This window comes from Ailuropoda melanoleuca, chromosome 5 (assembly GCF_002007445.2).
Source record: "Ailuropoda melanoleuca isolate Jingjing chromosome 5, ASM200744v2, whole genome shotgun sequence".
NCBI classification, from domain to species: Eukaryota; Metazoa; Chordata; class Mammalia; order Carnivora; family Ursidae; genus Ailuropoda; species Ailuropoda melanoleuca.
Genome location: NC_048222.1, coordinates 121,934,300 through 121,959,497, shown reverse-complemented (window position 1 = coordinate 121,959,497; position 25,198 = coordinate 121,934,300). Strand labels below are relative to the sequence as shown.

At 34.2% G+C, this 25,198-nt stretch overlaps 1 long non-coding RNA gene across 2 annotated transcripts in view; it reads right to left on the bottom strand.

The window, feature by feature from the left end:
• Nucleotides 1-7,862, bottom strand: part of LOC117802232 — a 203,886-nt gene extending 196,024 nt beyond the window's left edge. For both annotated transcript variants that reach the window (XR_004625301.1, XR_004625300.1), the window contains exons 1-2: nucleotides 7,774-7,862; nucleotides 3,924-4,041 (exon numbers count right to left, since the gene is read on the bottom strand). This is a non-coding gene — a long non-coding RNA (uncharacterized LOC117802232). The remainder of the gene's footprint in view (nucleotides 1-3,923; nucleotides 4,042-7,773) is intronic.
• Nucleotides 7,863-25,198: the final 17,336 nt, after the last annotated feature.

Here is a 25,198-nt window from a genome sequence, read left to right as displayed (position 1 = left end):
TTAAGTCTGAAGTATGTTGGAATCTCCCCTAGACAAACGTTTTGCATTATTTAAAATTTTTTCATTAAAACCATTTGCATGTGCATATGAAAACTTTAAAAATAACATTTAAAACTTATGGCTTTAAACTTGGTGGCTGGTTCTTTTTTTTTTTTTAAATATGTTATTTATTTATTTGACAGAGAGAGAGCAAGAGTGCAAGAGAGCACAAGCAGGGGAACAGCAGAGGGAGAGGGAGAAGCAGGCTCTCCACTGAGCATGGAGCCTGATGTGGGGCTCAATCCCAGGTCCCTGGGATCATGACCTGAGCCAACGGCAGACACTTAACCAACTGAGCCACCCAGGTACCACTTGGTGGCTAATTCTCAGTTACTATTATTTAAAAATATTCACATATTTCAAATATTTCCACTCTAGAAACTTCTGCTTCAGACATTAATGGGCTCCACGTTTCTGATCAACATTATTTATTTCTCAGAGAGAGTGAGAGCACAAACAGGGGGAGCAGCAGGCAGAGGGTGAAGCAGGCTCCCCGGTGAGCAAGGAGCCCAATGACAGACTCAATCCCAGGACCCTGGGATTGACCTGAGCTGAAGGCAGACACTTAACTGACTGAACCACGCAGGTGTCCCACTGATCAACATTATTGATAAGACCACCAAGAAAAGCTGGAAAATAATATTTGTGTGTGTTAAGTCTTCAAAAAGTCTTCTAAGTAAAATATATGAACTTCACTCTTACAGCACATTCCAATTCAACTGTGTTTCAAGTGCTTATTAGCCATATGTGAATGGTGGCTATTTTATGAGACAGCCCAACATTAAGGCATTGCCAATTCTAAAATTTCTGTAGAAAAGTCTGAGATTCTGAGAAGGAGGAAGTGGCTACCCAGAGGCTGAGAACTGAGCAGAGGTTTGTCTTTCAGAAAGCCTTCATGTAGAAATACTTAGGAATAAAAAGAAAAAAAAAATGAGTTCAGGGCTGACCTAGGAGGAAGGCATAATAAACAATTAGGAGTTTCAGTTGGAACTCTAAAAAGGCTACACTGGGGTATAAAACAGATGCAAAACAGATCAATCTTTGATTGGATTAAGATAATACATCACTATTCAAAATGCATGCCAGAAACAAAGTAAAACTTTCCAGGCAACAGATTCTACCAAATGGAGGTTTGACTTTAATTCTAAAATTTTTTAGACAAAATATCTTGCATTCAAGCAAAGATAATGTGGCTTTCAGAAGTGTTCACTAAAACTCTCAGCATACACAGAAAGATAGAAAGATTTCTATTTCTATGAAGTAGAAATATAGGAGCTATTAAAATTTAAATATAATGACTAATATGTTCAAAATTTAAGTGGAAAGACTGATAATTTCAGCCGAATGCTTAAATCTACAAAAATGATCAAATGAGGAACCTAGAAACTAAAAATACACTATGGGAAAGCTTGTGACCAACAGGAAATTAATGATACATTAGACACTTTTGAAGAGAGAATTGTGAATTGGAAAGTAGGTCAAAAAAGAATACCCTAAACTGAAGTATATTAAGGAATGGGAAAGCTTGTGACCAACAGGAAATTAATGATACATTAGACACTTTTGAAGAGAGAATTGTGAATTGGAAAGTAGGTCAAAAAAGAATACCTAAACTGAAGTATATAAAGGAANTATTTAAAAATATTCACATATTTCAAATATTTCCACTCTAGAAACTTCTGCTTCAGACATTAATGGGCTCCATGTTTCTGATCAACATTATTTATTTCTCAGAGAGAGTGGGGGAGCACAAACAGGGGGAGCAGCAGGCAGAGGGTGAAGCAGGCTCCCCGGTGAGCAAGGAGCCCAATGAGNTGATCACAAGATTTACAACAGGTGTATTTAGAGTCCTATAAAGTGAAAAGAAACTGGTTGGGACAAGTATTATCTACTTGATAATAGCTGAGAAGTTTCCAAAGTTGCTGAAAGGAAGCAAAAACAATTTCAAGAGACTATATGTATTCCAAGAAGCACAAATTTAAAGAAAACCTCACCTGGTGATATAAGAGTAAAACTTCTAAAGTGTGAAGATNAAACTTCTAATGTGTGAAGACAAAATAGAGAAAAAAAGATACTGACTTTAGGGATCAAGAGTAACAAAATTAATAAAGAAAGAATACCATAAGATAAAATATAGAGCAACATAAAACTGAAAGTAGAATTCAATATACAATAATATACTTAAACAAGTAAAAATATTAAGATATTGGGGAAAAAAACCAAAGTTCATTGCAATGAAACCAGGATTAAGGGAATTCAGGGCAAAACAAAATTGTCCCCATAGCAGATAAGAGATAAGGAAGTAACAAAAAGTAAGAGGTAGAGTGAATATGTGGATAGAGCCAAACAAATTATATGTTTACACAAAATCATAATAATAATGTGTCATGGAGTTTAAAATAGACAGGATTTTTTTTTAAGATTTTATTTATTTGAGAGAGGGAAAGAGAGTGAGAGAGATCACAGAAGAGGGAGAAACAGATTCCCTGCTGGGCAGGAAGCCCGACATGGGGCTTGATCACAGGACCCTGAGATCACAACTTGACCCAAAGGCAGCCACCTTACTGACTGAGCCACCCAGCCTCTCATAAAATGTACACAGAGGATTAAAAGATAATATGGCCATAGAATGAAAGGCAGAAAAGGGAAAATATATTTAAAATGTTTTAAAATTCTGGAATATCCTGAAAGTGATTAAAAAATCCTAATTTATATGGAATTGAATAAGTGGGGCAAATGTTTTAATCTTCAGTGTAATATTANCCCCACGTCAGGCTCCTCCGCTATGAGCCTGCTTCTTCCTCTCCCACTCCCCCTGCTTGTGTTCCCTCTCTCGCTGGCTGTCTCTATCTCTGTCCAATAAATAAAAAATAAAATCTTTAAAAATAAATAAATAAATAAAATAAAATAAAATTCTGGAATATCCTGAAAGTGATTAAAAAATCCTAATTTATATGGAATTGAATACGTGGGGCAAATGTTTTAATCTTCAGTGTAATATTAAAGGAAGATTAAGAAAATGTGTAACTAACAAGGTAATGAGGATAAAAATGTAATAATAAAATTAATTCATCCAAAATAAGGCAAGAAATGAGAGCTCAACATTAAATAGGTATGGAAAATAGAAAACAGAAAAAAATGATAGATTTAAATTTAAAAAATACAGAAATTATATTAAATCAGACTAAATATATCAATTAAATGACTAAGATCATCATTTATAAAACATACAAGCTATGTGTACCCTGATCTTGGATTTATCAGCCTCCAGAACCAGGCAAAATATATTTCTGTTGTTTTTAAGCCACCCAATCTATGGTTATTTTGTTATAGCATCTCAAATGGACTAAAACAATGACCAATGGTTAATACCTGAAATAAAACGTTCTTTGTCATCGAAAAATCAATCAATACAATCCCACATTGTTTCAGTTACTCAAAATGAGTAAAACACTCCATAGTAGTACACATTGTCTGCTTGTTTGATCCTTTTCAGCAGTCACCTCTACTTTTGATGTAAATAAACCTACATAAAAATTAAAGTATTTGCTAACCCCTTAAAAAAAAGTAAAACAATATAATTATCACCACGAATCAGGACAGGAAATACATATACCCACAATCTATTCATAACACAAAATCATAGTCAATAAGGAATAGAAGATGTCTTAGGTCAGGTTCCCAAGAAGGACCCAGAATCCCTGAGACAGAGATTCATATGCATATTGCTTTTTTGGAAAATCCACTCCTCCAGAAAATACCATAAAGGAGACAGAAGCAAAGCCTAGGGAAAGGACTGAACAAAAATGAGATATTTGGCAAAAATTAATTTTAGTGTCATTAATAGGTAGCTGAAATATAAATAGCAAAACCAGTGTTTCTACCTTGATACAAGATGGCTGGGCTTCAATCTTCATATTATTCAGTCGTCTAACACCAAAGGTAGTATAACATCTTACATTTCTCTAGGCCAGTCAGCTTCCTTTATCCAAAGGCAATGCTCTGCAGAAGATCACAATACTTAGTTATTGGCCCCAGTACTCATAGCAACAAAAAGATATTTTGGCAATGCACGATATATTCTAACAAAGGAACATCCTTAATAAAGTGTATCTAAAAAAAAAACAAAACAAAACATTCAGTAAACAGCATAATTAATGAGCAAATATTGTAAGTTTTTACTTTGGGATCAACAGTGCAACTTACCACCATATCTTTTATACTGTACAAGAATTCTTTAATCGTTAAACAAAGGCAAAAAGTAATTTTAATTTTCATCATAGTTATAGAGCTGTATACAGCTGGGTATAAGTTTGTTGCAGCTACCAAGTCTAATATTTTTTTCTAAAGTACATATCAGAAAATTCTATCCTAAAGTAATACACAAACAGAAAATTTATTGGAAAAATTACTATCAAACTTCTTAATTTAAAATAAACAGATTTAATATGATTATTGGAAATTTAAGAAAACAAAAATAATTATAAGAAAACAAAAATAACTAAATGCTAGTGAGAAAGAATATGAACAGAAATCTATTACATCTATTATTTATGATGGACTAATTCAAAGTATCATTTCTTCAATAATTTTATTTTCAATGCAGTTTTATTACATTTTATGAAGTACAGTAAAATTATTTTACTGTGTTAAAAAAAAATCTAGGGACATTTGAGAATGAATCACTTCCCCATTCAAATTCATACTGAAATATATCAACCTATTTTTACATTTTAGCTTCTTGTTAAAACATGTTTTGCGCATACAATACTAAATTAACCACCAGATTGAAATGAATATTAGATTAAGCATAGATTTAAGTTCAAAATTTTTTACTAAGCTGAAAGGAATTCTAAAAATATATAGAATTAAATTTCAAGTAATATCTGAGATTTCCCAGATCACTGAAAAACGATATACTGGAAGGCTGAGTTACAGAATATATTCAAATAAGACAGAATCGTTGACTAAATGAAATTTCAGGTTTCTTTTTCTACTTATATGTGTAGCTATACATATGTAGGTGTGCATATATGTATACTTCTACACACACATACATACACATAGAAAGTTGGTTGGATTTTGCTTCCAGTTACTTATCACAAAATTTGATAACAACCCGTGATACAAATACTCCAGTGGGGACAGTTTAAAAAGAAGAAAACTGAAGAAGATACAATGAACTCCAGTAGTAGTTTCCTACTGGCTGCTGTAACAAATTGCCACAAATTTAAATGGTTCAAAACAACCCACACTTATTAGCTCACATTTCTGCAGATTGGAAGTCAGAAATCTGTTTCAATGGGTTGAAATCAAGGCTGATGCAAGCCCATTGCTATGGAGACTTTAGGGTCTAAATTATTTCCTTGCCTTCTCTAGCTTCTGTAGGCTGCCTGCATTCTCTGGCTTATGACCCCTTCCTCTATCTTCAAATCCAGAAGCATAGCATCTTCTCTTCTCTCTGACCTCTGTTTCATTCTTATATCTCTCTCTATGCCTCTGCTCTGTTTCCATTATCATGTCACTTTTCCAATCTGTGATCATCCTGCCTCCCTCTTACAAGGATCCTTGAGATTCCATTGAAGTCACTTAGATAGCATAGGATAATCTCCCTATCTCAAAATTCTTAATCACATTTGCAAAGTCCTTTGGCAATGTATGTAATTTATTCACAGGTTTGGGGATTAAGACATAAATATTGTTCAAAGGTCATTATTTAATCCACCCCAGCCATATTATAAATATATCCAAAAAATGTAAAATCTGAGAGAGATGCAATTAAGCATCAGTCCTACAAGAAAAAGTAACTTTCAGATGATGATGGAAGAAATGAATTCCCTGAGAAATGATGTATTTTCTAAGCAAACTCTTAGTTAACTTGATGTCAATTTACTTTGAATGATGGAAAACTTTATAGTGGTTTTTCTGCACTCATGATGAATAAATCTAAATAAATCCCAAAATTAATATATGAAATCAATTAAACTGGGTAGGAAAATTAAAAATGTGTAACATCTGTAGATTCAGTATAAGTCCAGTCAATATCCCAGCAGTTAATTTTGTGGATGTCAACAAACTGATGTTAAGTTTATACAGAAAGACAAAGTTCCAGAATAGCAAATACAGTACTGAGGTAGAATAAAGTCTGAGAACTGATACTGCCTGACTTTATGACTTACTATAAAAGTAAGAGTAATCAAGACAGTGTGGTAGGCAAAAGAACAGGCAAAGAGATCAATGGATAAGAGCCCAGAAACAGACCCACACAAGTACAATCAACTGATCTTTGGCAAAGGAACAAAGCCAACACAATGAACAAAGGATAGTCTTCAAAAATAGTGCTAAACAACTGGATGTCCACATGCAAAAAAACAAAAAAAGTTTCACAAAAATTAACTTAAAATGAATTATAGACATTAATGTAAAATGCAAAAGTATAAAATTCCTAGCAGACAACATAGGAAAAAATCCAGAGCTTGGCAACAACTTTTTATATGCAACCAAAGTATGATTCATAAAAGAAAAATTGATAAGCTGGACTTTATTAAAATTGAAAACTTCTGCTCTGTCGAAGACACCATTAAGAGAATGAAAGACAAGCCACACCCTGAGAAACTGTTTACAACAAACATATATGATAAAGGACTATTGTCCAAAATAATGTAAAGAACACTTAAAAAACTCAAAAATAAGAAAACAAGTTGGTTAAAAAAATGGGTATAAGACCAGAACAGACACCTCACCAAAAAAGATATACAGGTGGCAAATAAATGTATGGAAAGATGATCCACATCATAAGTCACCAGGGAAATGCAACTTAGAAAAACCGTGAGATACCACTACACACCCATGAGAAGGGCCAAAACCCAAAACACTAACAACACCAAATGCAAAGGAGGATATGTGGCAACAGGAATTCATCCTTGGTGGGAATATAAATGGTACAGCCACTTTGTAAGAGAGTTTGGCAATTTCCTACAAGTCTAAACCTAAGAACAGCATTGTCTTTCTGGTTTTCCAGGGCTAATGCCAATGTATGCGATTAAGTCCTCCCTGCTTCTTTTGGGACAATGGCTAATTATTTTATCTTTTCTGTTAAATTTTCATTTTCTCTTTAACCACCATTTCCTTCCCTAGTATTCTTCAACACGCGCAGATGTGTGTCCTGGAGTTCTTCTTCACATTCTACTTACTGGACACTATCTTGTAAATGCCCACATGTCATTTCAAACTCAGCATGAATTAAACAAATAAACACCCTTCTCTTAAAGGTTCTATCTCACTTCCCTATTTATATACCATTATATATCCTCGAGTTAGACATTGCCAAATAAAGTTGAATTTTCCCTGGTCCTTTCTACAACTAGCCAATCAGAACATTTAGTTTACTGTTTTTCAGGATGTCTCTCAATTTTTCCCAATTCTCACTGCCACTGCCTTGCCTATTAACTCATTACTCTGCCTGCCTGGACTGCTGAAATGGTTCTGTGAATACTTTTCTGACTTTCCATCTTTCCCATTCTAATCTGTACGCCAGAGACAATCTAGATCAGTCTTTAATAACTGGTCAGTGAAACATGCCTCTTAAATTTCATCCATGTCCCATCCTTTATGCGGACTTACAGATAAATTGAATCAAATTTTCCCCAAACATGCCAAGTGTATTCCTAGAGCTAATATGCATTTTATGCTATTTTTGTTCGGAAATGCCCACCCTACTGTTCTCCCCTTCACCTCGCGCTGTGAGGTCTGGAGGAAGGTCAGCGGCGGAAAGGGATGGTGGCTGCACACTCCCAACCAAAGGGAGGAAAGTTGGGAGGAAGAGCGCCCCCCGCCAACGCCGGGACGCCGTGTCTGGAGAGGCTTAGCGCACGCGCGGGAGGCGTCCGCCGCTGGCGCCGCTGGCGCCGCCGCCACCGCACGCTCAGCCTCTCCAGACTCTGCCCGCCCTGCGTCCGCTCGCGCCGCTTGCGCGCCTGGCCGCACTAGCCAAATGCTTACCGTATTTTTAAGGAACTCCAAGTATGAGAAAAATATAAAGTGCCTTTTGGTCAGATTTGAACTTCAGATGATCTATTTTTATTGCCCACATTTAAGTTTTCTTTTTCAATCAACAGGTAGGTTTTTTTCCCCGCCTTAATTCAGTTCTCCACATTTCATTATTCCTGTTACCCTTGGTTGCAAACTCTTTCATGAACGTGTCTTCATTCTGAATGCGTGTTGACATAACCTAAGCTTGAGATAAATATTTCCTTTACACGTATTCTTTTATATTCTAATTTTGCAGCTTAATCTAAAATATACTGGCTAGGCAGTTGATTTCAATCTTTTTTATGTCAGACCAAGGAAGATTTGGGGGGAAGAAATTAGTAATTTAACACACTTTAAAAAATAGAATAATTTTAAAAAGCAAAATTATATTTTCAGTCAAGTGAAAATTGTGCCGCTAACCTACATATTAAAAAATGAGAGAAACCTCACATTATAAAGAGCATTTTACTCTGCAGACGTATAAAAATTAATGTGAACTTTTTTATGCATTATAAGCAGTTCCTTTTTGAAATGATGAGGAACTTCCTGTAGAAGTTAGTCTTTGATGTGCATTCTGTTTGAAAAGTTTTTGATTACAGCTAAGGGAGTATGTATTGTAGCTTATAACAAATGGTATTGCTTCCTAGGACAACATAGCAGCCCAGAAATGTCAATTCTGAAAAAAAGAATAACCTTAGCTAATATTTAAGAAATAATGTCTTTCAGGCATGACCTTTATTAAGGTCTCATGCTTTGTCATAGCAAATAGGAGAAGGGCAAATACATTATCTTAATAATACTTAAAATGGGCAAGTAATTTTGTAAATCTTTACCTAAGCAATATAAGGATTACTATCATTAAATACTATTTTACATGGGATTAAATTCATCTAAATCAATATTACCCTTACACCCACTCACCTGTGTACTAATAAGAGCTGAATTTTCAGTGTGTTGGCATAGTCTAGGGATGGCAGAGCTGGGTAGAGCTTTTATGTAAGTGGGTAAAGCATAGGAATGTGGGAGGGTTGGAAGACAATGTTCCCTTGGTGAAATCTGTCAGGAAGGCAAAAGAGATTGAGGCATCAGGATTTCCTGTAAGAGTAGAAGCATGACTAAACTCTGAGGGAGAAAGGAAGAAGAAAAGAAGAAACTCAGTAGGAATAAAGGATTTGGAATGAAGCATGAGGACTAACATTTACTTATGGTCTGCTTCATGCTAAATACTGAACTTTGTTTTGCAAAAGTTATTTTAGTTATGTTAGTCACCAATGCAAGGATGTTTTATTCATGTTCATATTTAAATATTAAGCTCCCACAGAAAAATGATAGATTATGGATCTTCGGTTTAGTACCTTTCAGTTTCAAGGATAATCCTATTTAATGGCTCTTTAATTTTGACAATTAGGGTATGACAGCTAGGGTTTTGTCATGGACATAGCTAAAGGCATGTCCTTGGTGGGTAAGTGTGCTCTCAGTGAGTAAGACTTTGGAAGAGAACAACCAGTAAAGCAAATTGCTGCTTAAGCCATTATTTGTTGTGCTAAAACTCTGTGCCCTCAAACTGAGTTTAAGATTAAGACGGTCTTAGTTTGGGGAGTGACTGATCACTCTGTGTGAAACTAATATCAGTCCCACCTTTTGCCAGCTCTTTCTTGGTAAACCGATGGTCTTTATCCAATTTTCTGAGTCATTAAAAAAAAAAAAAAACCTTATTTCAATGTAACACAAAAAAAGTACATTTTTTAGTATGTAAGTAGATCTAATTTATATTAACCAATGTAAACTTAAGTCCTAATTGTGTCATCTGAGATAATAGAAATTTTTGGTTTTGTTTCTAATACTTTTTCTAGGTTGATTTTTTTTTCTCTTTTCTACTAGTAACGTGAGAGTTATAAGGTGGTAACCATTACATCCTCAGTGGTGGTTAAAACTATCCGATGACTCCCACGCCCAAAGATATCATAACATTAATACAGTTACACTTCTTCTTAATTCATATAATTTCTATCTAACCTATGATAGTTTTGCTAGTAAGAATGCAATTTTCCCCAGCTCATTATAGTAATCTTACTATTTTTATGTTTATTAATTATAGATTTATTTGCATCATTTTATAACTATAGTCCCCATTGTTACATCATGTATGTTGTAAGTTTGAAAGCATTCCAGTATTCACTATCTGCTCATTTATGCTACATGCTGTATTTCCCCATTAATATGTCCTTATTTTGATTTATCTTTTAATTATAGAATTTATTTGGTCATAATTCTCCAGGTCTTAAAATTTTGACTGTGTCATTCTGCTGCATTCATACTCTGAGGACTTATGTATTGCTTTATTTACTCATTAAAAAAAAGAAAAGAATTATTGATCTTGTTACACTAACATCTGGGGAAGAAAAAACCTTTATTGGGAGAGTTTGAGGTCCGTTGTTTTAATTATGGATTACTTTTTTTTGTTCTTAACAAAGGTATTTTAAGAATTTTTGTCATCATTAATTTTTCCATAATTGTCTAGTATTGATTATTAGGAATTATAGTTTTAATTGAAAATGGCATCCTTATTTTACTTGCAAATGCTTTTTTCATTCCATTTCTGAGATTTGTGATTTTAGTGCTTATATATTTGATTTAAAAAAAAAATCTGTGTGTTCAATTTTTACTTTCATTTCTCTATGTTGATGAGATTTTTTCTTAACTATATCATCTTTTTTATCCCTTTATACTCTGCAATATTCTCAAGTTTCATTTTTGCCCTTTTTTTTGGTCATATTAAATTTTCAGTTGTGGTTTTATATGTGTATGCATGTGTTCTTTCTTTCTAATTTAGGTAGTGGTTTTGTGATGATATTGCTTTTCTGCTTTTGTTGTCTGTTACTTTTTCTCTGAGTCTCCTTTTCATTCCTGTCTGTTGATTTTTTGTATCATTTTGATTCTCCTTCTCATAGATAAGATGTTATTTTCATTTTCAACATTGGCACAAAATATTTATTGCAGAAAAGTATCTCTTCTGGTGGGATATTTGCTTGAAAAATCATTTTTGTAAAATTTTTTTCTTTGTTCTACATGTTCGTTTCTTTTTATTTTTTCCGTTTGTAGCAATTTTTCTTTTCCTTTTTTTTTCTTTTCTTGTCTTGTCTTTATTTATTATTTTTTAACAGTGCGCTACCCATGATTGTTAGATACGGGTAGCTCTATGTTTGTCATTTATTTATCTGTAGATAATGAGAGTGAGTTCTCCTGGACTAATTCTTGGCCTCATTTATGCCCTGAGTGACTTTCTTCAAATCTGTCATTTGAGAGATGGGTAATAGTAGCCACAGTTCTGCTGCGCAAGTAGGTGGGAGGAGAGCAACAGCTCAGCTTCACTGCAGTTTATTTTCTGTTCATTTTTTGTTTAATTTTACTAACATTCCCAAACAGCTCCACACAATGCATCTGTATCTCATTTATGTGGCAGCTGTCTTTGAGTTTCAAGCTTTCTCTTGGAGAAAGGTTCATCAGCATTTGTGGATATTTATTTCCAAATTTAAATTACTGCTCCCTAAACTACTGTTTCAATTGTTCTCCAGGCCTGTAAAAAAAAATAAATAAATAAGCATACAACAACTCATACAACATATGAGTTTCAGATATGTCACTGTAAATGTTTGGGGGAATGGCACTTCCCAAACGTCTTTCCCTGGGGCCCACTCTCCCTCAGTGATTCCTGCCTTATTTCACATTTCTTTTGTCTTCATTTATTTCCTGTTTGTTGTTGCAGAAAATTAGCTCTGCACTATGATTCCAAGTTTATTTTCTCATTTCCAGTGCCTCTTTCAGGATATCAAGGGGAAAAAAAAATATAGAAGGTTGAATATTAAAGGTTGTTCTTCTGCTCAGTAACCATTGATTGCATCTGTTCTATAGGAAGGAAACTTTCTTCTTTCAGTCTCTGCTTTCTGTGTTGGTTCACAAACATTACCCACCAGGTTGCCTATCTGCCTCTGTTACATCCCTTCTCTTCCAATTGGAGAAGATATATTTAATGTATATTTTTAAGAATTTTATCTATTTAATTTTTCTCTCACTATAAAATCTTTTATTGCATTTATAAGGATTGTTATGGTTTAGGTAAAAATTTGTATCATTTTTTGTTATGTGTCAGGAATAACGTCATTTGCATATATTAAAATGATGAAATTTCTTGATTAAATCATTTTCCCTCATAACATTTCACCTCTTAAACAAGCTTCTGAAACCAAAAGATTCATTGCCAGATGCAGTAGACGGTCTCTTTACCAAGGCAATATGTACTCTATGGTAGATAATTCTATTGAGTTTTATCTGTAGCAGTACTATACAGTAGAACTTTCTTTTTTTTTTTAAAGATTTTATTTATTTATGTGAGATAGATGGATAGAGCAGGCTTAAGCCAGGGAAGGGACAGAGGGAGAAGCAGAAGCAGGCTGTCCCCTGAACAGGCTGCCTGGGGATCCATCCCAGGACCCTGGGATCATGACCTGAGCTGAAGGCAGACACTTAACAGACTGAGCCACCCAGGTGCCCTACAGTAGAACTTTCTACATTGATAGAAATAGTCTATGTCTGTACCATCCAATATGCTAGTCACGTGTCTACTGAACACTTAAAATGTTACTAGTGCAACTGAAAAACTAACTTTGATTTTCATTATTTTAAGTAATCACAGATGGCTAGTGATCATTGAACTACATTGGAGAAGACAGAATCGTATACAGAAGGTTTTGCTGTCTATTGTTAAGGCTTTGGCATAAACTGTTGTCATATAGAAGGTTACTAGGATGTTAAGAAATTAAAGAAAGTCTTATTAATTCTGAAACCAAGGACATTTTGAAGAAAGAAGAAGAAAATACAAAGAAAACACACCTGATTATTTCATAAATTTTCTTCTCTAGATTTGGCCTGGAGAGAGATGTGTATTATTACCTAAGTATGGGGAATATTGGGTAGAACAATTTTCTGTACTGATTTTAGTAAGTATAATCCTTTGATCTCATCATCTGCAGATCATCCAGTGATAAAATCATAATAAAATAATCTTGTCATATTCAGTCTGTGATTGTCCAAAATCCTTTAATAAGGGGTTTGGAAACTAGGTAACTTGAAAGTTCCAGTCATGACTAGCTCAAAATAAAAGGTGACGTGAACTCTGAGCTGAGACTGGAGGCCATCCATCTCAGTGAAAGTTTCTGGTTAGAAAACTGATGGCATTTTTACTTAGCACTACTGATTATTTATTTGTATTATTTTATTTTATTTTTTCCAGTATGGTATGTATATTCTTTAATCCCCATCACCTATTTCACCCATCCCCCCACCCACCTCCCTTCTGGTAGCATCAGTTTATTTTCTATGGTTAGGAGTCTGTTTCTTGGTTCTCTTTCTCTCTCTTTCTTTCCTTTGCTTTTTTGCTTTGTTTCTTAAATTCCACATATGAGTGAGATCATGTGGTATTTGTCTTTCTCTGACTGACTTATTTCACTTAGAATTATACTCTCTAGCTCCATCCGTGTCATTGCACATGGAAAGATTTCATTCTTTTTTCTGGCTGAATAATATTCCTATATATATATATATATATCTCACATCTTCTTTATTCATTCATCTGTCAATGAACTACTTCCATAGAGCATTTTATTTTTATTTTTTTAAAGATTTTTATTTATTTATTTGACACAGAAAGCCAACCAGCAGAGAGGGAACACAAGCAGGGGGAGTGGGAGAGAAAGAAGCAGGCTCCCAGCAGAAGAGCCTGACATGGGGCTCGATCCCAGAATGCTGGGATCATGCCCTGAGCCCAAGGCAGACGCTTAATGACTGAGCCACCCAGGTGCCCCTCCATAGAGCATTTTAAACTTTGAACCATATAGAACCAAACCTTACATTTCTGCTATCTAGCAAGTAAGATTTCATGATTAAGGTGTTACTTTATTATCTACATAGTCTAGATCAGATGTCAGCAAACTATATCTGAGGCCATATCTGGCCCACTGCTTGTTTATGTAAATAAAGTTTTATTGAAAAACAACTCCACTCATTTGTTTATGTATTGTGTCTAGCTGCTTTTGTGCTACAAAGGAAGGGTTGAATAGTTGAGAAAGCAACTGAATAGCCCACAAAGAGTAAAATATTTATCATCCTGTCTTTTGCAGAAAAACTAGATTTTGCTGTATAACAAGCAATACACAAAATTCAGTGGTTTAATACAACAAAATTTTACGCCTTCCTAATGCTTTGTGTTTATCACAGCTGATCAAGAACCCAAATTGATAGAAGCTCCAGCTTCACTATATGTGATCCATGATGATCTTGAATTACGCAACAGAGAAAGAAAGAGCTGAAGGGGAGGGGTGTTGCATAATGAGTTTTACATGCTTCTGCTTAGAAATGATATAGTATTCTCTCATTCACAACCCATTTCCCAGAACTAGACCCAGAGATTGCCTAACGATGAAGAGAATGGGAAACGTTGGAAGCTCGTGGATATGCAGTGAGTAGTAAATGATTGTGTAAAAATTAAATAAGAAATTATGAAGCTATATTTTTCTGCTCCTCTAGTTGATACGTAAATGAATTTCAACCCACCTGCATGTCATACTTTCTCTGAAAAAGATGTTCCAAGTTTATCATATCATTTTCTTACTTCTTTTTTAATTTTAGGGTTGCTTGTATGTTTCATATGTGTGTTGTGTGTGTGTGTGTATATATATACACACACACATACAACACATACGTATACATGGATATTATTAAATTTTAGATGGGGATATGTTTTGCTCTTTTAATTTATTGTCTTTACCTGAAAATTCAGTTTCTTACACATAAGGATAAATTTTATTATCACGTTGAGATATATTATTGTTACTTTGATTTGTACTTTCTGTTGTTTTATGATTTGTTTTTTTCATCTATCTGCTGTTTACTTATAAAGACCACTTTTACTTTGGTTTTCTTTCTGATGTGGCATAGATGGTATTTAGTTAATGTATTTATTTAATGGGAGTGTTTAGTATTAGGTTTAAAAATATACATTTTAATCTAATTTAATATGAGATTAAAATATACATTAAATGTGTATTAATGTATATATTAATGTATAAAATGTATATTAAGAATATACATTTTAATCTAATTTTTCAAATTCCTCAAATTATCAAGCAGTTAAGCCATATTATTTCACATTTCCCATGTTGTATGTAAAAGTAACATAACTTTAAAGTCCTCTGGTTATATATTAATAGTTTCCACAATACCATTTATATTACCTTTTTATTTATTTCTGTGGATAGTACCTTCTGAGTCTGCTGGACTCACCCCACAGGATTCCTACTGAAGGCAGACCAGGGATGATCAAATACTAAGGCTGGGGAATGAGAAATTTTAATCACAAGTCAAGGGTGATTGTCTCCAGGGTACCAGGATTCTTGCTTAACTGACTTATCAGGATGCTTGTTAAAACAGTATTTTAGAGGAAAGTGTACAGATGGGCCTAGGAGAAAGTTCAGGAGCCTGACTAAAATTTGATCAAGCAAAGAATATTTGTCAGTGCCTACTCATTATTCAAGACAGAATTTGGATAACATTTCTTCAGTGAAATTTTCCATGACCATTCTCCCGTAACGGCCAGCACATGTTTCTATTAAAGCATGTATTATGCTACATTACAGAATAGTCTTGTAAACATTTCTGTAATCTTTTTCTATAACTAAAATATCAGTTCTTTAGAACATTAATTTTGTTGAGTTCTCAATGCCAGGCATGCCCTCTCATATGTAATAGATGTCTCATACTTTTTGTTGTTGTTGTTAAAAAAGAAATGAATATTTAAATTTATATGAATGATAGCATGTTTTTCACTGAGTAATTTTTGATAGAAGTATGATGAAGGTAAGAATTAAAGAAAAATCAGAAAGGGAAAATAGTATTTGCTGAAAGCAAATTTCGTCTAAATTACGATTTTACAAACAGCTCTGCTGCCTGAATAAGTTACATATATGAGCAATGATTTGTCTTGTATTCATAATAAAGTTTTGCAAATTTGTGTATTATCATGACACAGGTCATGTTTCAGTATTTTGTGATACAAATCTAATAGTAGCCACAATGGTAATGAAACATTTTCATTTTAAATATTGAAAGAGATTTAAAATTGGTGGTTAAATATTTACTACTTAGAAGATTTTCTTGCCTGCGTCTTACAAATATGCTGGTGATTTGCAGTGATAGGAAAGATCTCTACGTATCTTTACAGAGGGAGCCAGATGGCCTTCCACCATGACCTTTGCCCCATGCTATTAGCATCCAAGGGTGCTGAGAAACTCTGGCTCATTATCCACAACCAGATGTTTTCTACTTCTCTATCACTATTGCTAAGTGGCGGTTAATGTCTAGCACAATGGGTATTTGCTTGAACCTATGATCCATGAAATGCTGTCTCTTAAAATACAAATACCACCCACCAGCAGAGACTTCTCCCCCATGCATTTGTAATTCAATCATTCTTGTTCATTAGAAATCCTGCTGTAATCTTAGAGGTATTTTGTTTAATATTTTTCTAACTTTCCCAGCTAGCAGCAAGTAAGGATATTCTAGCCTAAGAAAGAACAAAGTTATGAATTTGAATAATCCAGAAATTACTTCTGAATACTTACTGTTTCAGATAAATTATCACAGTGTATTAACTCTATAAACACCACATAAACTTCCAATTACCCCATCACCTCCAGAAAGCCTGTTACTAAGAAAGGGCGTGGAAACTATTCCAGTTACTAGAAAGCTCTACGCCTGACAAGTTCAATAGGCAGTTTTCTCTAAGTTTGGTTGGTGAAAGTCAGCCTTTCAGTGTCTGAACTATTCTGGTTATAATTGAAATTATAGATAGCTATAGATAGGTATAACTGATATAACTGAAATTATAGATAGCCTTAGATGTGGAAGAACAAAGTACGCTGATCTAATTAGGACATGGGATGTAGTGCGTAGTTATCTTACTTTGTGCCAAGCTAGGCAATATGTGAAACATTATGTCTGGTGTGATTTTTCCAGGATTGTCTTGTAATTGCCTTTCACAGTATCTACTGTTCTATGATGCTAGGAACAGTAGAAAGAGGGCTGACTGTCTCTTACAATAGCTAAAGTTAATTCTCATATCCTCATCCATAAAATGGAGACCACCCTTGGGGCTTGGCCCACATCACACGTCTAAACCTAAGTCAACCTACACTTTCCGGAAACACCTGTTAAGGAAACCTAATATACACCAATCACAATCCTCCAATTCAGTGTTAGATAGCTTACCCTAGAAAGTAGGACCTGTTAATCTTTTAAGGTAATCCCTGACCTCCTAGCCAATCGTGCCCTGTCTCTTCTCACATTCTATAAAACTTGCTCTTACCCAAAATCCTTCAGGAAGAGTGCTTCACTGCTTTTGAGGCACTCTACTCCCCCAATTCATGGGTTGTTTTCCTTTAAGTAAAAGACATCAAACTTGTTACTAAGTTGCTTTAGTTTTGTCATTTGACACTATTAGAAACTTTATCAAAGATTGCTGCAGTTTTTGATATTGGTAAGATATGCCACAAAGCTAATTCTTTTTTGTAAAAATATTGCATTTAGCGAACTATAGACTGTTGATCTGTCAAAATTTATTTGTCCAATTAAGTATTTGTTCTATATCAGACATTCTGTGATCAACTGTTTATGTATTGGTAAGCTTTGGAGGTAGATGTCTTTTTTTTTTTTTTTTAATATTTATTTGTTTGAGAGAGAGAGCACACAGACTCCCCCTGAGCAGGGGAGCCTTGTGCAGGGCTGGATCCCAGGACCCTGGGATCATGACCTGAGCAAAAGGCAGACAGTTAAGTGACTGAGCCACCCAAGTGCCCTGGTAGATTTCCTTTTATGGAGAATTGAAAAACCAAGTTTTGATGAAAGGATCTCTCTTGCTTTTATTCTTCTTACTAAAGTATGGGGCTACAGTCTTCAGTAACCAGAGTTATTTCCATTTCTTTGACTGTCTTATAAATATATTAAATCAAATTTTAACGACATGATGAGATTACAAGACTTTCTTTCCATTTGGAATTATTTGTCATAATAATTTTAAATTTAATTTTTCACATAACAATATAGGTGGATAAAAGGAGAGCCTGTAGATAGGGCTGTCAGTATCCCATATCAAGTGCATTTAATAAAATAGGCTAATGACTTATTGAGCAAATATGATCCAGGCTAGATTTTATACTTTATACTTTAAAATTCGTAAACTTGGAGACTGAAATACAACCTTATAAATATATGCAGAGATACTGCCCTCAATGTGATTTGTTCCATAAGAGCCCTACTAGATATACTGTTTGACTATGGCTCACTTTGATTTCATAAGAATGGGATACTTCTTCGGATTAAAAATGATGCCAATATTACAACACTTTTTTTTTTTATCTGACTTTTAGGTAAAATATATTTTGCTTCTTATACCATAAAACCATGATCATTCTTAAGCAAAGTTAACCATGTGTCTTGTCCAAGATATTCTAGAGACAGAGCCAGAGGCAAAGTTTAAGGTGTCAATAGCTTGGGAGGTACAATGCTAGGGTGGTGAAGATGAGAAGGAAAAAGGTAAGGAAAGGCAGCAGTATGGTGCTATATAACCTTACCTGCCTGTCTCTGCTTCTGTATGAACTGCAGAAAGGCAAGGAAACTGGTCCTCAGCAGCTCAGTGTGTTTGCTCAGCATGTGAGCTCATCTGGCAAATTTGTTAGTTAAAATAGGACATAGGAAGCGAATACTCCAGATTGCATCATCTTGCCTCTCAGAGGTTGGATGAAAAGCCAAATTGCATACCCTGCAGTAGGACATTTCATCCTAATCTAGAGGTGAATGGGTGATTTGTTTCATGTAGGCAGTAAGGAAGAAAAAGGAAGAAGTAATTGATAGAAGGAATCTGAGAATGTGCGCAATGTGTGTGCCCAATAACCATTCTTCCTGAACATTTCCATAGTACTTCATTCTAATGACTTAGGCTACAATCAAAAGGTTTTAGCTTTTTGGGGTCCTTGAAAAGCTATATTGTTTCTCATTCATGTTTAGCATATTGCCTAATATGTACAAAGTAAATAATTGTTGGAATAATGGTGAGTTATATGAGATAAAAAGCAAAGAGAGATAGTAATTCTCAAGCAAAGAGTGGTTTAAGTAGCAATACATCTAGCTTTTGTGTTTAAGAACAGAAAAGGAGAGAACATTAATTCTTCATGCCTTAAGGCAGAACTTTGGTGCCAGTTTGTCTCCACTCTTAGGGATTTTCACTTTTCAGAATATTTTACCTCTTCTATTAAAACACTAAGTGGAATACAGGGAATAAACTTGTCAAAAGCCTATTTATCATCACTTGTAGAATTTGGGTAGGTTTCTGGAGTGTTCTCCAAAGCGGGAGAAGGATTCAGACTATTCAGGATCTCAGTGAGCTAGGCTAATATTAGCAGCCTCTAATTAGAATTGTATAAATCCACTATTTCTGAAAAGTGCCAACCAACAAATGTGAAATTGTATAGTAGGTTCACAAGAACATAAAAAAAAAGTATATAGTGTTCCTGTATTCCTTAATAACTTTTCCTTCTATTTGTGAATTATCTATACAAATTTAAAGCATCTAAGAGCCATGAGGATGGGCCCATTTTAAGAATATAGGCTGGACAAAAAAGACTTAATAGGAGGAAGGAGTGATTTTTAGAAGCGTATGATTTATGGCTAAACCCTGTGTCTATCCATGTGTTGAGAGCTCCATTTACATATCTAATAAATATTTAAACTTAACATGTTGGTTACTAGCAGCCTCAGCCTAGTCCTGAATTATGTAAACCTCAATATACTGTGGAAGATAGAATTTTACAATCAGACAAGTTCTTAAATTTAACATATTTAATTTCGTAAAAATAAAGCCACATTTTTCTTACCTTTCTAACTTTGTCATGGGTAGATTAAAAACTTTATCAGAGCCCATACCACTCTTTAGCTTTGGAAATTACTAAATTCATCCAACGTTTATATTTACTTCTGAAGAGACAATAACTAAATTGTGTGTGTGATGTGTTAAAGGATAACATAGCTAGTGAGCAATAAAATTGGAATGGAAACCTGACCTTCTAATATTTATTTTAGCAATTTCATGCAAACCAAAGCAAATTAGTTATAATTTCAGGTAAACTATGGATCAGTGCATGCTTTCTTGTTAGTGCGTTATTGTATTTATTATAAATATGCTTTATATCCTCTCTTGTATTATTTCCTTCTTTTACTTGTTCTTTTTCTTCTTTTTCTTGTAACCAATCTCTCTTTTTTTTCCTGTCCTCTCTTACAACAGAGACCTTTAGGTTCTTAGCTGATAACAAATGTTCTTTGAGGTAGTAAAGAAATCATATTTGAGTGGTTTAATATACAGCTTCAGCGTTGGTAAGCAAACTCTATTTGTATACTGAAGTAAATTCTGAGAAAATACTGATAGGAAATGAGTCAAAATGATGAGACTCTTCCGTGCAAACCAGGTGAAAATCTGTAACAATCAGTTCTGTAGCAGACTAACCTTTAGTAAGATTTCATCATTTTGATATTTCTCCATGGCTGTGAAATTTTAGGAGTTGAAAAGACTCTTGAGATACCTGAGATTGAAAAAAGTATCCAATAGCTCACCTTATTGCTTCCTTGGTATTTAGCAGAAAAGGAAATTGGTATTAACAGACATCAATAGACAGAGAATTGTTGGTTGTATTTCCCTGTGAAAGACATTCTGTATTGGAAAAGGAAGTAGTTCCCAATGGAGATATGAGTGTGACGTAAGTGGAAGAGATTCCTTTTCTTTCCTACCATTTGCTGCTCAGCACTAGTTCTCAAGCATGTCTTTTATCCTTTTCGATCCACTTCGGTCACAATTGTTCTTTTCTTCAGGGTTGTTACATGTGGTAGAACTATTAAGAACTCTCACTATATTGCATTTATCTGTTTTGTATGACTATAGGCTATTAGAGTTCCATTCTATTTATTCAACTATTTTTAATTTTCAGGGAATCAATAAATAAAACTCAGGGGATCTAAACGCTGCCAATTACTGGAACGTACTCTATCCCTTTGTTTGCATGTTTGTATCAGTCTAACAAGCCCTGACATAAGCGTTCATACTTTGTTTCCCATCCTTGCTTTTGTGCAGGAATTTCATACATAAGATGATCCTTTAAATGCATTTAAAGAAATAGGACTTTTATATATTCAGAAACTGTTCTGATCCATTTAGAACAGTCACAAAAGATGTTAAAAGATTTTTTTAAAAAAAGAATTAAGTCATGGCTTGCATACAGTATAATAACAAACACACGTTGTCTGGTTTATTTTACTCATATACTATGAGGGAATAAGCAGGTGTTGTAACTAAAAAGTGAAAACAATGCAAATTTACACGAAGTAAAAAAGAATGTTGAAGTAAATTGCAAATGGGGACAAAATTTGTTTTTACACCGGGGAGAGGAATTCAATTAAAATTGTTCCCCAAAGAACAGGATAGAATTTACATAACTATCAGAAAGAAATTGATTTAAGCGACTAAAATAGAGGTTAAAAGGTTTGCTCAGCTGATGCACATCCAGAGCTGCCCTGTTGAATTAGGCTCAGGGTTTTCATAGCATCGGAGAAGTTGAGTACCTGGCTTTATGGTTTTGGTTTAGGTACCAGTTTTCAATTTTAGGAAAAACTTAGAGTTGGAAATTGGTCCTATTTTCATGTCCTTTGCTTAAGATCTCAGGTACATTGCTGAAAACCATCAAATCCGTATTTTCTGGAAACTATTTTTGTCAGCCTAAGACGATTATCGGCTAGTAAAAGTTCACAGGGCAGGAGAGGTAAATTGCAAAAAAGAGAAGGTGGCAATAGTGGAAGTTGGGGGGGAGGAACCCTGGGAATCCTATAGCATGTCTTTTTTCATCCTTCTAGAAATCCTGTATTTCCCTGAATACTTTGATATTATTACCCTCTTTTCTACAAGAAAGTAAAAGAAATGGACTATTAATGACTTTAATACAGTGTGCCTTCAGAGCTAGACACAATGCAATACTGTCCCTAGAGAAGAATGCTTAAAAATAAAAGACACCTGTGTGAAAATCTGCCTACCAACGTAGTCACCCCCCATAAGGACCATTATGACTAGACATCTTGACCACACACACAGGAAAGCACCCAGTGACCACTGCCATTCCTGGAACTACCCAACTACAGAAAACAATCCAACCCAAACACTGAACAGTTCTTCCTCTTTTGAAGGATGCCCAGACTGCTCACTTGACCCCTTCCAGCTAACCAAGGATTCCCAAAAGTAACTGAAGAAAGTCCCTTCCACTTCCCAAACTCCCATCTAAATAGAATACTTGCCAATCAGGAATTGTCTCAGTGTTTCATCTTCTAACTTTATAAAACGTAACTCTCCTTTCCCTGATGAAACTAAGGTGGTAGCAGATAGGTTCCCATATTTCAATTTTATGAGTAAGCAACCTTTTAAAATTTTATTTCAGCCTTTGTTTTATTCTTACAGAACATAAAGAGACCTATTGTTGCCTGGCTGATATGGGAATATTTTATGAAGAGGGCTTTCTTTCTTTTTTTTTTTCTCTTTCTTTCTTTCTTTCTTTCTTTCTTTCTTTCTTTCTTTCTTTCTTTCTTTTTCTTTCTTTCCTTTTTTGGCTGTGGAGGTGGGGAGTCTTTATGGAATGGCCATTTTCTACCTGGTTCATTGTAAAAAACAAATAAAAAGGTATTTTGTGGAATGTTTGCTAAAAAATATTTCTCCTTGATCTCCTTCTACTGTGAACTAATAGCTTCATAAGAGTGGGTGAGGCAGAGACATTGAGGATATGACAAGACCAACATCTAGTCAAGGACTGATACATCCCACAAGTTACACGGATATAATTGAAATACCAAGGAGAGGAAATTTCTTGGGTTCACCTATAACCCAAACTAGAAATGTCAAGATCTGTTATTGGAAATTGGAAGTGCTGTTATGGACTTCAATGAGGAAAAATTCTAATCTCTTTGGTATCCTTTAATGGAAAGAAACACACACACACACAACAAACAAAAACTTTTCACACACTATTAAAATAAAGCAAAAACCCTAGAAAATAAAACCTTTTAGGAGTCAGACGGGTGAACAATTATTTAGACAAAAATTCTAAGTTTAAAATTACAGAATAAAATAATAAATTAATTACTCTTTATAAAACACTGGGGATTTTTTCTCTTCTACTTCTCTAAAAGAAATCTGGGTGAAAAGATTCCTTTCAGATGAATAGATCTGAACTTGACAAATGATTAAATTAAATGTCCAATTCAATTGATTTAAAGTTCAAGAGTATAGCATAAAAACATTTTTTTTTCATTTAATTCAGGTTTTTGCCCCCAAAATGCTCAAAAAGTAAGAAAAATGTAAAATATATTGATTCTGGGACCAGGCTAGAGGATACAAGGTTACAGATTGTTGTCAGTAAAGTTTGAAATTACATTTCTCTACAATAATCATTAAAGTAAACAAGATAACTAAATCATTTTTACTATGACTTAGGAAAATTAAAGTAATTGCACATTCATACACATGCTTTAACTGTTATTTGACCTATTTACAAAAGAGAAAATTACATGCAAATTCCTATTAGAATAAAATGCATTCAATTCCAATAATTCAGAGTTTGAGCCAGTTCAGACAATATTTGGCTGAAATTTATGTTTTCAGATTGTCGACATGGTTATTTGCCCTAAAATAGTGAAATTTCTTTAAGGATTGCAGTTTTGCAAAATCCATAAAAACCTATTTTATGTATATAAACAATTCTTATTAAATCATTAAAACAAATCTAGCAATTTTCATTAGTTTTCTCCAGTTATAATGACTATATAATCATAAAAATAAATCACATTGAAGCATTTAATATTGTATATCTGCAGTAATGCATTCATGCTTTTTGCTAGAGCATTCCTCATGGGTAGTAGTGATTGTTACATGCCACATTTCTATTACAATTTAAAAAGAAAAAAACTTTATGAAGGAAAAATGTAAATACTAAGTAATTATGTGTTCATGGAAATAATGTGAACAATCAGTAAAGGGGGTATTTGATGCTATTTTTATTTCTAACTTTTGCTTGTCATATTTTATCAGTTTAGTTTGCAAACCATTGTTTAAGTAGGTTTCTGATGATACCATTATTCTTGGCTGCTTCCCAGATGTCATAAATCATAATAATATTTAGATTAAAAAACATAATAGATGTTGAGAGTATGTTTTATTTTTTAAATCTATTTCGAATTATTGGTATTCTTCAGCAAGGTTTCCAATTCTTATACATGGTGGACCTGTGTAATTCACATGTATCTTTCTAACCAATATTTAAATGAAAATTCCATGTCGAATACCAGGTCACCCCTCATAATACTATCCATGTTAAAGAACACTGTCAGCAATGGTAAATGTGGAGATTATTCTTTGAAAAAGACAAAGGAGATTGTGGGGGAGGAAAAATTTATCTCTACCTTTTAAAGGTTCTTCTGGCAAGTCTTCTGGCAAGATTTAAATTGACATAGATTAGCAGGAAAAATTCTAATATAATGCGGTATGCATGGGAACTCCACATACATGACAGGTTCAAACGCAGAGTTAAAATGAGGTATATATGCCATCTTAAGCTGAGAAATTGGGTAGGGACTCTCAAGGGAAGGAGGGCAATTCATAGGGCAATAAGAAGAAGAACAGATGTTTGGTAATTAAATGTTTGCTCAGCCATACAGATGGGTCACTCAGATACAATTTATATCTGGTAATAAAACTTATTATGGGAAAGTTCACAGTTTAGATTCTTCTAGGGAGTTAAGGGAGGGGCAAAATTTCTTTGGAGACTGCAGAATCTTGATTGCCTTCAGCTCAAAATCATCCACATACCAAAGTGACACATTTGGGGGAGACTTGTACTGAATCCCTTCGTTGTGCTAATTCTACTAAGAATGGTAGGCTTGTAAATATAAATTATTGTCTTAAGTTTTTATTGTCCAACACTGAAATTTATTCTGT